Source organism: Nicotiana sylvestris, chromosome 8 (genome assembly GCF_000393655.2).
Source record: "Nicotiana sylvestris chromosome 8, ASM39365v2, whole genome shotgun sequence".
NCBI classification, from domain to species: domain Eukaryota; kingdom Viridiplantae; phylum Streptophyta; class Magnoliopsida; order Solanales; family Solanaceae; genus Nicotiana; species Nicotiana sylvestris.
This window is the reverse complement of record NC_091064.1, coordinates 33,792,507-33,807,259: the sequence shown is the minus strand read 5'-3', so window position 1 is coordinate 33,807,259 and position 14,753 is coordinate 33,792,507.

Genomic DNA, 14,753 nt, shown 5'->3' with positions numbered 1-14,753 from the left:
AGCTTATACATCGCATACTCGGCGGAATTTTTGATGTCCTTCCTCGCCTATAATTATCTGTAGTTACTTACCTCCACGCCCTTGTGCTTGTAGGGTTGCTTCCGAACTGATATTTTGACTGTCTTCCCAATGGCATTCTCTTTTATTTTTGTAACACTCATACGGTACCTTTAACTACCTCAACTCCTATCTAAATATATCTCAAGTATTACAATGTCATAACTACGAGGCTGAATTTACTATACTAAGTTTTGCTAAGTTTATCTTGCACGATCTGTTGATTTGTCTGTATCCTTTTGTCTAGCCATAACTAGGCTCTTCCTGAATCAAGTGCTAACTAATCGTTAGCCCATTCTCATATTAATATTCTACGTAATCTTTCCTGGGTTATTTCCTTTGTATTAACTTACATCTCGCACTGGCTCTTTATTTATCAATAACATCTCGGGTAGGAACCCTTATTTCCTCTCCTTGACATCGTGTTTGCATAATGTTCTGGAATCGTAGCATATTTGTAGGCTTTGAATAAGTGCAATCTCATCCCTTTTCTATTTTTATCGGATTCTTCCTTTACCATTCTATAATTACTAGAACCACTTAATTCTGACTTAATGCCACATCACTCTATATTCCCCCCTTTTGGGAAGTACTAAGATTTGGAGCCATGACAATCTGCCTATAGATGTTTTACCTCTTCGTCTTTGGCGTCTTTTCACATTATCGATGGCCCTTACTCGCTTTACGATAACCCTTCTGTACCAAGGATAACAAAATTCCTTACCCACGAGGGTGACACTTAATGTAGCTGGCACACATAGTCTTTTAAGCTTAACTTTGCTCGCATTGCTTGCTCTAGGGAAGCGTCTTCCTGAATAACCTTTAAGGGTTATTCTTCTGTCGTCCATTCTTTTATCGCCAGAACTCACTCTGAAATTCTCATAATACCGAATATTATCAAATCACTCAGTCCCTAATTTAGTTTATCTTATTCACCAACCCATACTGATTTCTATTACTCTGTGGTCTAACCTTTCCTTTTGGTAATCGCGTTAGAGTAGCGAAGTTATTTCTCGAAATACGGATATGACTGTATGGCCTATACTCTTTTGTTATCTTAAGGTCTGTCACCTCTCATCTCTTCCTTCATTTGACTATAGATTCTTCAATACTCTACCGTTGTTATCCATGTATCACATCTTACTCATAATGCTTCATTATCTCTCTTCTTACTTCCCTGCTAACATTTCAATCTATCACTTTATTTTGAAAACTTTAGCAAGACATTATTTTGCCCTTAGCTCCCCTTGCTCCATCTACCGGCTTTTCGGGTTGCCTAACATTCTTTCTCTACTAGGGATGGGAGCCATAGTAAGGTAATATTTATCCATTTAAGGCTTCCAATGCCTATCTTCCAGTCCTTTTAAGGTTTTTAGTGCCTATCGAGGAAGGGGTTGGCATTGAAGCATCAATAGTTTCAATATGGGTAGAAGCTAAAGTGGCATTAGCTTTCCTCCTAAAGGATGGCACCGGTTCCCAGCTTCTTCGAGAAACCCCCTACCTAGGAAAGAAACAAACGTTGAAGTCAGCAAAATGAGTCGGCATGCAACAAAAAAATGGAACGTCAATGGGCAAATAAGAAAAGTTATGTGTTGAAGGAAGAGTCAGTTTGAACTTCTTGATGAAGCTCGGCTAGTTGTGAATCCCTACAACGTGGGTGGGGGGTTGAGGGGAGGGGGAAATTTCCTCGACCTAGTTAGAAATGCGTGAAACTAAAAGGGAAGGCGAGTGTTGGCTACAAGGAAAGGAAAAGGACTTCTACTAATTCCGAGTAAGTAAAAGATTGCAAACAAAAAACAAGCACTTACGTGTGTAATTCCAAGCCTCTAGAAAGCCATCAACATTAGCCACCACGCCCTCAATCTTGAAATAGAAAACATTGAGCCAAAACTAGCGATTGGCGTTATTGTCTGTCTTCACCACCAAATATTTGCCTCCATAATGGCGAAGATTCAGTATCGTCCCCTATAGAAGCTAGGGGCGAAGAGGTGAACCAAATATTGCAACGTCATCTCTACCCCAGCCAGCTCAACAAACTTGGTCAGCATTCTATTAGTTTTATAGATGTATGGCGCTAGCTGAGCAGGGCAGACGCAGTAGTTATGATAGAATTCCTCCACCAATGGAAGGAGGGGGAATGAATAACCAATGAGGAAGGGATACACATAAAGAGCATAGTATCCGAGGCGATGAATCTATGCCACATCCTCACCAACCGGGATCAGTTTGAAATGGTTTGGAAGGCCAAATTTGGCCATGCGTTCTGCCAATTCTTTATGCGTCGTCGTTGATTGAAAAATTCTAGGCGCGACATATGGTGATTTGGTGAGGTCTGACCTAACATCAGTATTACGGGGGACTATTTCCTCCACTGACGGGAATGCTTCATCATCAATTATGGCGGAAGCACCCTCCCCATGAGAAGGAAACACAACTGCTAAAGGAGGAATGAAGCTACGTTCACCAGTGTTTGATGGTAAGTTAGACATAATGCAAATTAGTAAAGAAGATATACAAGCGGAAAAGAGTGGGAACAGAGTAGGGCATCAGAGTAAGGAAATGAGGTTTAGAGAAGAAATTGTCAAGAAGAAGAACGGTGCTTTGGAAAGTTAGAAGAAACAAACTTTAAACTCAAGTCCCAAAACCTTTATTTATAGAGAACACGGTGCTAAACTCGAAAACGACTCATCATAATTGGCACCAAAATCAAAACGGCAGATCTAATCAAGGGTCACGCACTAATCGAGGCAACATATCGAGTATATGCGTCATAATGATGCCTGATGTCATTATGTCATTCTATTCCTTGGACAGGATAACTCTAACAAACCGCCCAGGAAACTTGTGGTATTTGAAATATGCGGTCCACAGGGGTCCACACGTCCTGTTCGACACAACAATTACGAATCTTGTAGCCTACTCGATAAGTTCGACCGAAAATAACATTATCAGCTCATTAAGCTCACTTGCGAGGATGACCTCAATAAGTAGAGGGACTAACTGTATGGGTCAAAAATTATCTTTAACATGATCAAACCACGTTAACACTAAGGAGGCATCCACAGATTGCCATGTGTCATCAATACGACTTCAATGAATACAAAGTCGAAGTGGTTCCAGAAATGATGAAGGTCGCGGTCAAAAAGTCATCAAGGATCAAGGTCTAGGTCGAGTATCCTATAAAAAGTTATAACAGCTAGTTTCCATACAGGACACTAAAGAGAATATTCTAGCAGATATTCTCTGCACCTGTACTATTAGGGTTTCTAGGTGTAACGACTCGGCCTGTTGTTTCGAGAGTTATAGCCCCGTTCCCCTATTTTTCACTTCTTTTGTGTTCTTTAGCTGTATTATGTCTTACCGGATGGTTGGCTCAGGTCCGGAGAGATTTTAGAGTGAATTGAGACACTTAGTATCTTATTTGAAAGCGTAAGCTAGAAAAGTTGACCGAATGCTGACTTTTGTGTAAATGACCACGGATTGAATTTTGATCATCCTATTAGCTCTGTTAGGTGATTTTGGACTTAGGAGCGTGTCCAAAATGTACTTTGGAGGTCCATAGTAGAATTAAACTTGAAATGCCGAAAGTTGGAATATTTGGAAAGTTTGACCAGGAGTGGACTTTTTGATATTAGGGTCAGATTGGATTTCCACAAGTTGAACTAGGTGCATGGTGTCATTTATGAATTGTGTGCCAAATTTGAGGTCAATTGGACATGGTTTGATAGGTTTTGACGTTGTTTGTAGAATTTGGAAGTTTCAAAGTTCATTAGGCTTGAATCCGTGTGTAATTCATATTTTTGATGTTATTTGAGGTGATTTGAGGATTCGACTAAGAGCCCGTTTGTATTGGCTTATTGTAAGTGCTTTTATGCCAAAATAACTTTTAAGCTATTTTGTAGTGTTTGGATAAAGTAAAAAAAGTACTTTTAAGCACTTATTTTTAAGGTAAAATGACAAAATTAAGCCAAAAGCCAAAAGCTAGAATTCCTAACTTATGGCTTTTGGCTTAAAAGTCACTTACAACAAGCCCATCCAAACGGCTCTAAGTTCGCATGATGTTTTGGGACTTGTTGGTATGTTTGGTTGAGATCTCGAGGGACTCAAAGTGATTTCGGGTGGTTAACGGCTTGAGTTTGAGTTGAGGAATGCAGTTGAAGTGTTGCTGCTTCTGGTGCAACCGCACTTGCGGAGTGGGCATCGCAGGTGCAAGCCCGCAGAAGCGTGGCAAGGATCACAGATGCAGCTAGGGATGAGATGGGCAGAGGTCGTAGGTGCGAAGACTTTCCCGCACCTGCGATGGTCGCAGAAGCGAATAGTGGGGTGCAGATGCGAGTATGGGTCCGCACCTACGAAATGCACAAAACCGGTTCAGTGATCGTAGAAATGGAGGAAGCTGGGGTAAGTGACTTTCGCAGAAGCGGGGATTTTACCGTAGATGCGGCTCTAGAGATGCGGATAGAGGGCCGCAGGTGTGAAAAGCCTGGGCAGAATGTTTAAAAATAAGGGTTCGCGATTTTGGTCTTATTTCAACATTTTGGACTCGGACTTAGGCGATTTTGGAGAAGATTTTCGAGGGGATTATTGAGGTAAGATTCTTGTACTCATTTTCTATCATAAATCTTGTTTCACCATTGATTTTCCCGCCTAGATTGTGTGGTGTTGAGGTGAAATTTGGGGGTTTGAGGCTAGGGATTTGGAGAAAGAATTTTGGGGATTTGGGTGACCATTTGATGTCGGATTTTGATAACTTTGGTATTGTTAGACTCATGAATGGATGGTATTTTGGGTTTTGTGGCTTTTGTTGGATTTGGAGACGTGGGCCCGGGGGCCGGGTTTGAGCTGATTTTGGATTTTGGTTATAAGTTAGTACTTTTCTTGTGGAATTGATTCCTTTAGCCTTTATTGATTGTGATGTACTACATGTGACTAGATTCTGGACATTTGGAGACCGATTTAAGGGGAAAAGGCATTGCGGAGTAGGATTTTGCCCGGATAAAGGTAAGTAACTCTTTCAAACTTGGTTCTGAGGATTCGAAACCCCAAATTATGTGTTATGTGATTGGTATTGAGGTGACGCACATGCCAAATGACGAGCGTGTGTGCGTGCCCAGTGAGAATTGTGACCTGGTTGATTCTATGGCATTGTATAATGACTCTATCTTGTTGATATCCGTATTTTCACCTTGTGATAAAGTAATTGAGTTGTCAATCATGCTAGATATCATGTTTAGGCTTTATGTCGGTACTGTTGGGACTCATAGTGGTCGTTTCGTGCTGTCATCTCACTAATTTCATTGATATTTCGTACTCAGTCATGTACATGCATTTTATATCATATTTCAGTGTCAGTTGTTATTTATTGATACATCATATCGTTGTTCGGGCTAGTTTTTCATGACATTGTGAGCCCGTGAGTGAGACTAGAGAGATTGATAACTGAGTGAGGCCGAGATCCTGATTATGAGTGACAGTTATGGGATCGGGCTGCACGCCGTAGCGGTTATATTGACTTGTGATAGCGGTGGGGCTGTAGGAGCCCCTCTAGAGTCTGTACACACCCCAGTGAGTGCGATTGATATTATTGAGGGATGGATCTTTCCTAGACATGGATCATTGTAGACACCTGATTTTTGACCCTCCCCGGGAATTTTCACATTTTTAGCGTGAATATGTGAAATTGGGTCTAATATAGCTATTTTGACTATTTTTACTTTATTTCGTTGAAAAAAGAAAAATTACAAAAATATATGTATATAAATTTTAGTTTATGTATTTATCATAAACTTGAAAAAATACAAAATTGCACTTTATTTTTGTACTTTATATAATTTCGAAAATTACCAAAAAATATAGTTCTATTAATGTTTTATAGTCATTTTAATTTTGAAAAAAAACAAAAAATATTACTTTATATTTTATCTTTATATAAAAAACGAAAATTACAAAAATAATTTTATTAATATTTTGTAGTTATTTTAATCTTGAAAAATAATTAAAAAAAAATATAGTTTTGTTTAAATATTAGTCTTATTTAGTAGCTATTTTGCTTACATAGGATTAGTCAAACAACGTCGTGTTCTTATTCTCGGGTCCGGGCAAAATAATAATATTTGGGTTTAAACTTACCCGCTTTTAGGCCTAATTTTCGGACCTAGCCCATAATAATCCGAGTCCACCACACGTGGGGAACACGGACGGAACACCGTACACGGGGAACCCCACCACGTGTGGGGGACACAAGTCTCGAACCCCACCGTTTAATAATCTACTTTCTTAAACTTGGGTGCGCATTTCATACGACCCAAATCCAAATCCCAAAACGTCAAATAAAATATGTTCCGGATTGTGGGTGCATTTCATGTGACGCAGTCCAAAGATATGTTTTAAGCGGTGTTCACATTCTTAATAATAATAATTATGAAAGCGGTAAAAAGTTAAAATTTGCACATAAGTTCATATTTGTATAAAATCAGATAATCAAGCCGAATATAACAGTTGAGCGACCGTGCTAGAACCACGGAACTCGGGAATGCCTAACACCTTCTCCCGGGTTAACAGAATTCCTTATCCGAATTTCTGGTACGCAGACTGTAATATGGAGTCATTCTTTTCCTCGATTCGGGATTAAAATTGGTGACTTGGGACACCCTAAATCTCCCAAGTGGCGACTCTGAAATAAATAAACCAATCCCGTTTCGATTGTCCTTTAATTGGAAAAACTCCCTTCCGCCCGCTCGGGTGCGGAAAAAGGAGGTGTGACAGCTCTGGCGACTCTGCTGGGGATACTAGACCCAGAACCACTGGTTCAGGGTTAGAAATTCGAGCTTAGATAAATTGTTATATTTGGTTTTATCTGATTTTGTTACATGATCTGTGCTTAATGTGCTAATTGGTTGCCTTTTACCGCTTTGATATTACGTGAACTGTATATAAACTGTGTCCCTATCCTTTTTGAGTCTTCTAAATCATGAAGAAGGGTGTACTTCGTACGACTTCTTTTCTGTATAGTGTCAAATCCCAATTTAGAACGAGGTTCGGACAAGTTGCTAAGCCGGTGAAGCTTCTGTATTCCCGGTACGCTGCCCCCCTCGGCTCGAGCTGTCCGCTCGGGTAAGCCAGGTCTAGAACAAACACCCAGGTTCTGAACTTAGTATAACAAAGCCACATGCCGGATCCCTAGTAGGAACGTTTATTTGCATCATGTGCATTTGACTTAGGGGACTCAACACAGGGGTTGGGTCCGTCTAGGACAAGCAACCTGAAAATAATAGACCATCTTTTGGCATCCTATGTGCTACATGTTGTACTTATTCAAGGGTGAATTGTTATGTTGATCACGTTTAATAAGAAGGCCGCACGTTTTTCCAGCATGGTCTTATTTTAATCAAAAGCATGGGGAACATTTGTGGAATTCAAGAGGCCTTGGTATTCCATATGTCCCCCACGCTTTACATTTTGGGAAAAGCACATGGAGAACATTTGCGGAATCCAAGAAGTCTTGGAATTCCCTATGTCCCCCATGCCACATTTTTGAAAAAATACAATAAATATAAAAAAAATATATATAAAAAAAGAGCATGAAAATTCAAAAAATTTTGTATGTTGTCATCATTTTCCATAAATTAGAAAATCGCAAAGAGGAGAAAATAACAGTGTAGAGATATAACTACTTATTTTAGAAAAAAACCAATGTCCAAGTAGTGTAGAACTCTACCAAAATTTTGAAAAAAAAAAAGAAAAGAAAAGAAGGAATGTTTTATATTTTTTGTTAATCTGTTTGTTTGTTATGAATGAAAAATAATAGTCTATTTGATTGTTGTGAGAAAATAAAAAAAAATAAAAAAAAAATATATACAAAATGGAAAAGGGTCTTCTCAAAAATAGTTTATTGGCCCGAACTACGCGGGTTTGATTCTCACTGGATGTGAGATACGTAGGCAACCCTCATCGGGTCCAACCCCACCTTTTGCTAAAATAGCCAAAAACAAATAAATAAATAATAAAAAAGAAAAAAACATGTCAAATTTTAATTGTGTCCTAAAGAAGTCGGGTGACGCTGTTTTGTCAAAACATAGCCGATGTTCCCGAAAGGGACGCCGGAAGGCTGACTTGGCATAAACAGCCACCTTTGGGTCATTTTTTAAGATTTGGTCCAGTTGACCTACACAACCTAAAAAATCTTCGTCCCCGAGACGTTGAAAGACCGTGTTTGTAATATTGAGTTTTCTAATTTGAAAAACAATAAAAAGAGTCATAAAGAAGTCGGGTGATGCTGTTTTGTCAAAAATAGCCGAATGTTCCCAAAAGGGACGCCGGAAGGCTGACTTTGCATAAATAGCCACCATCGGGTCCAGCTGACTCTCACAGCCTTAAAAATCTTCGTCCCCGAGGCGCTGAAGGGCCGTGTTTGCAACACCGGTTTTTTTTTTGTAATTTTGAAAAAAAAAAAAACAAAGAGTTAGCGGTCAGGTGAATATCGTTTGAATTTTTGTCATAATAAGCCGAGCCAGCTTCGACCGCGTCTTAAACCGTTCTTGCCGAAATAGCCTTAGAGTATCTTTCAGTTGTCGAAAGGCTATTTTCGTAAAAGAACGGACGAGTTTGTAAAAGTGTCAAAATAATCCTCCCCGACCTCAAAATTTATGTGAAATTTGGAAGGGGCCACATTTGCAAAAAATAACCGTCTGGTTGCATTTGGCAAACGGGGAAAGGAACTGGCCGTTCGTTTTCGAGTTTATAAATCTTTTGACTAGAATATGCGGGTTGTTTGATTCTCAAGTTTGTGGGTCATCTTTAAATCCTTGAAACCCAGTTTGTTTTAATTTTTTTTTTTAAAAAAAATGTGTGTTTAGTATTGTTTATCTTTTATTGGTCCGAACTACGCAAGGTCTGATTCATGCGGGGTCATGATACGTAGGCAATCTCCATATGATTCGACCACAACAAAAGGAAAAAAAGTGGAAAAAGAAAAGAAAAAAAAAACAAAATGAAAAAAAAAGAAAAGCAAAAAAAAAAAGAGAATGAAAAAGAAAAAAAAGAAGAAAAAAAAAGAAAAATGAAAAAGACAGAAAAATGAAAAAAAAAAAGAGACAAGAAAATCGAAAAGAAAGAAAAGGAAAAAAAATGAAAAAAAATGTTTTAATAATGGGGACCGACTGAGTCCATTCTAACCTGTTTGTTTTGCAAAAAATGTTAAGGTTGTTGGTTTGTGGTAAGCCGGACAATGACACCCAGAATCCTTTACCTGCACATCATAGTGCGCACTTTGCTGGGATCAGGCCTGATAGCAGAAGCACTCAAATCCTATTGGGAATTTGCTGACGGAGGACGATGATATTAAAGCTGGTAATGGTCTTGGCAGTAATGATGCGAAACTCAAGTGGCTAAGATGCCAGTTTTGATAATGTGGGAGGACGCTCCGTTCCTTGGTTAACAAGAAAGAGGCATTTGGTGGCTTATTTTGTTGTCATTTCTTTTGTTCGGATTATTAGATTTGTAATTCGGATTTTGTCCTGTGTCAAACCTTCTTATCTTTCCATTTGGTCATAGCAGTTTGTTTAGGATTTTGTTCTGGTTTGTTTAGTTATTCAAACCATTTTCACCGGTAGTCTAATGCAAATCCGGTCTTTTATTATTTCCAGTCATCTTTTTGTTTAGTCCTTTTATCATTTTTGTTCGATGCCAATTCTAGGGACATGCGCACCCAGTTTGGGCCTAATCTTAAAAGTCAATCATAAAACCCTGGGAAGGTGATCAAAGCATTTAAAGGAAATAAGAACGGTTTGAGATTATTTGGATCCCGAGTCATGTGGAACTGGGGCAAGTTAAACACAAAGAAAACCGTTAAAAAGCAAAGATTCGCCAAATTGGCATGAGGGTCGTTCATAATAATGAGAATGAGAGTGTCGCCCAATGGTGCTTTAGAAGTGACAAATGAACAAACAGATGTTGAATATAATTGTCAAGTCCAGCACCATCAGAAGAGACTACAAATTTAAATTGTGTTGTTTGCACTTGGCATATTTTGAAGACTGGAATGACGAAGGCATTTTGTTCTGCTACCTAAACACTTTATCCTTCGTTACCCCTTTTGAGCCTTGTTTATTTTTCTTTCATACCCCTCGTTCGGAATCAGTAGCAACGACTAGAAGATGCGAACATGGAAGATAAAAAAGAAGAAGAAAGAAAGAAAGAAAACAAAACAAGCAAGAAAAAAAAAAAGCAAAAGAAAAAAAAAAGAAAAGAAAGATAAGAAATGAGTGAAAAGAAAGTCAAATGAAGAAAAAGAGGAATTGGGAACTACGTTTGACCTGATTCCTCAAAGAGGATACGTAGGCGCTTCACGGCTCGGTCATAGTTTTGAAAAATGAAAAAAAATGAAAAAAAATCAATTAAGATATCCCCAAGCAAGAAACTGGGGCAGAGGTTGCGGTTGTTGTAAATAAATCTAATTCCGAACGTTGTAACTAATAACCCAAAATTAATGTATTTTTGAGACTTTTATACCCTTTCTTTCTAGCCTATCCAAAACCCACATTACGGTCCAAAGAAAGACCTTCTGATCAGTCTTCAAAAGATGCCAAGTCAGACAAATGGAGAGTCTTACCGGTGAGCATAATATTCTGTTCCACAGCAGAAAGGACTCTAATCCCCAACAGAAAGAGTCGTATCGGCAACACTCCAAATCCCCCAGCTGGAGAGAGATATAAAACGAGAGAGTCTTATTGGTGAAAACCTTCACAGGCACCATAAGGCGATGAAAGCTGAGAAAAGAACAAAAAATGAGAGAGACTTGATAGTGAAAACCCTTCGGGCACTACAAGTCGAATAAGATTGAGAATCAGATGGGGAATCGCCAATTGAAGATCTTGAAAGATGATTGACGGTAGAGGATAGGCCACATACGCATGTCATGGCCATTAGAGTCGGTATCTGCGTTTGATAGATTTTTATTTATAGTTTCTTTTGTAAAAGAGTCATCGTTTCCTTTGTCTTTTATTTTGTTTCTGTTATCTTTCTCCTTTCATAAAAAATTTCCCCAATAGAGTCTGTCCGGTCAGAACAAGTATGAAATGACTTCAAAATATGCCATCAGCTTTCCAAGATGAGATCTGACTAGTATATCCAAATGGTATAGTCAGCGAGGAACAAGCGCGAGGCCAGTGTCAAAAAAGATATCCCCAGCAAAGGGAATTGACAAAAGGATTGACGAGCGTCAAGAGAGATATCCTTGCCAAAACCAAGGTTATAAACCTCAAGGCCAAGGCCCATGAACAGAGCAAGGAGAGCAGTGAGCATGATTTGGCGAAATCCATACTAGACTAAAAGGTCGGGAAAATGCTAGTTTCCGAGCTATGCCACAAAAGAAGAGGGATATCCCCAGCAGGAAGGGATTATCCCCAGCACATAATATCATCCCCAACAAGTTGTGGAACGCAAAGCAAGGAAGGAGAAAGGGAAAACCATCCCAATGGGAGTATCACAACCAACCACCGTGTTTTAAACTAACAGGTAAATGAAGTGGCATTGATGACAGAAATGCATGCCACAAGGGATTATCAAAATGGGGCAGAAAATTTTCTTTTAGTTTAGAAAATTTTCTGAAAGTCAGATACCCATTCGGGGAGGAATAAAGATAACGTCAGCCTCAAGGGAAATGGTCTTAGAACCAGTGTTGCCCCCAACAGCAAATGGATGAAACTTGAGCTCAGTGAAGCACTGGTTCTGAAGGAATCAGAATTCCCCAGCAGTATTATCCACGACAGCGTTATCCCCAGCTGATAACGTTTAACCCCCCAACAGGTAAGTAAATAATCCCAATAGTGTTATCCCTAGCAGGTTTGAGGAGTCCAACACAAGTTTGGTGAAAATCGGTATCCTCAGCGGTTCCTTTCAGGTTAAGGCAAAACAAGTCTCAAAGGAATTAGTCTTCAAAGGAAGAAGCTAATAATAATAATGATAAAAAAAAAGAATAATAATAAAAAATAAAAAATAAATGGGGAAGGTAGAAAGAGAAAATTCATCCCAATCCCCAACAAGTATTCAAGGTAAGAATCTTCAAGTCTTAATCCTATTCGAGGGTTCGTCCGCCCTCGAATAGGATATTTTGGGTTCGTCTGCCCTCGAATAGGATATTTTGGGTTCGTCCGCCCTCGAATAGGATATTTTGGGTTCGTCCGCCCTCGAATAGGATATTTTGGGTTCGTCCGCCCTCGAATAGGATATTTTGGGTTCATTCGCCCTCGAATAGGATATTTTGGGTTCATCCGCCCTCGAATAGGATATTTTGGGTTCATCCGCCCTCGAATAGGATATTTTGGGTTTATCCGCCCTCGAATAGGATATTTTGGGTTCATCCACCCTCGAACAGGATATGTCAGATTCATCCGCCCTCGAACAGGATATGTCGGGTTCATCCGCCCTCAAATAGGATATTTTGGGTTCATCCGCCCTCGAATAGGATATTTTGGGTTCATCCGCCCTCGAATAGGATATTTTGGGTTCATCCGCCCTCGAATAGGATATTTTGGGTTCATCCGCCCTCGAATAGGATATTTTGGGTTCATCCACCCTCGAATAGGATATTTTGGGTTCATCCGCCCTCGAATAGGATATTTTGGGTTCATCCGCCCTCGAATAGGATATTTTGGGTTCATCCGCCCTCGAATAGGATATTTTGGGTTCATCCGCCCTCGAATAGGATATTTTGGGTTCATCCGCCCTCGAACAGGATATTTTGGGTTCATCCGCCCTCGAATAGGATATTTTGGGTTCATCCGCCCTCGAATAGGATATTTTGGGTTCATCCGCCCTCGAATAGGATATTTTGGGTTCATCCGCCCTCGAATAGGATATTTTGGGTTCATCCTCCCTCGAATAGGATATTTTGGGTTCATCCGCCCTCGAATAGGATATTTTGGGTTCATCCGCCCTCGAACAGGATATTTTGGGTTCATCCGCCCTCGAACAGGATATTTTGGGTTCATCCGCCCTCAAATAGGATATTTTGGGTTCATCCGCCCTCAAATAGGATATGTTGGGTTCATCCACCCTCGAATAGGATACTTTGGGTTCATCCGCCCTCAAATAGGATACTTTGGGTTCATCCGCCCTCGAATAGGATATTTTGGGTTCATCCGTCCTCGAATAGGATATTTTGAACCGCCCTCTCATAGGATATTTTGGGTTCATCCGCCCTTGAATAGGATATTTTGGGTTCATCCGCCCTCGAATAGGATATTTTGGGTTCATCCGCCCTCAAATAGGATATGTTGGGTTCATCCGCCCTCAAATAGGATAGTTCGGGTTCTTCCGCCCTCGAATAGGATTGTTGGGTTCATCCGCCCTCAAATAGGATTTTATCTTTTAAGTTGTTGAAGACAGGCGCCCACCTGAATAACGAGAGGAATACTTTTTGTCTGTGCATTTCATATTTAAGGCGCCCACCTGTATAACAAGGGAATACATTCCACGCCTTTACCAATAGGAGACGCACTTCCTAAGTCTAGTTTTGCCAATAGGAGACGCACTTCCTAAGTTTTACCCATAGGAGACGCATTTCCTAAGTAAGTTTTACCCATAGGAGACGCATTTCCTAAGTTTATTTTACCCATAGGAGACGCACTTCCTAAGTTTAAGATTTCACGCATAGGAGACGCACTTCCTAAGTCAAAGATTTCATTAATAGGAGACGCACTTCCTAAGTTAGTTTTACCGATAGGAGAAGCACTTCCTAAGTTTATTTTACCCATAGGAGATGCATTTCCTCCTAAGTTTACTTTTACCCATAGGAGACGCATTTCCTCCTAAGTTTAGTTTTACCCATAGGAGATGCATTTCCTCCTAAGTTTAGTTTCACCCATAGGAGACGCATTTCCTCCTAAGTTTACTTTTACCCATAGGAATACTCTTCAGTCTTTACATTCATGTTCTAGGTCGCCCACCAGTAAAATGCGGGAATACTTTCTGTTCTAGGTCGCCCACCAGTAAAATGCGGGAATACATTCATGTTCTAGGTCGCCCACCAGTAAAATGCGGGAATACATTCTGTTCTAGGTCGCCCACCAGTAAAATGCGGGAATACATTTCAGTTCTAGGTCGCCCACCAGTAAAATGCGGGAATACATTTCAGCTCTAGGTCGCCCACCAGTAAAATGCGGGAATACTTTCAGTTCTAGGTCGGCCACCAGTAAAATGCGGGAATACTTTTAGTTCTAGGTCGCCCTCCAGTAAAATGCGGGAATACATTTCAGTTCTAGGTCGTCCACCAGTAAAATGCGGGAATACTTTTAGTTCTAGGTCGCCCACCAGTAAAATGCGGGAATACATTTCAGTTCTAGGTCGCCCACTAGTAAAATGCGGGAATACATTTCTGTTCTAGGTCGCCTACCAGTAAAATGTGGGAATACATTCATGTTCTAGGTCGCCCACCAGTAAAATGTGGGAATACATTCTGTTCTAGGTCGCCCACCAGTAAAATGCGGGAATACATTTCAGTTCTAGGTCGCCCACCAGTAAAATGCGGGAATACATTTTAGCTCTAGGTCGCCCACCAGTAAAATGCGGGAATACTTTCAGTTCTAGGTCGCCCACCAGTAAAATGCGGGAATACTTTCAGTTCTAGGTCGCCCACCAGTAAAATGCGGGAATACATTTCAGTTTTAGGTCGCCCACCAGTAAAATGCGGGAATACT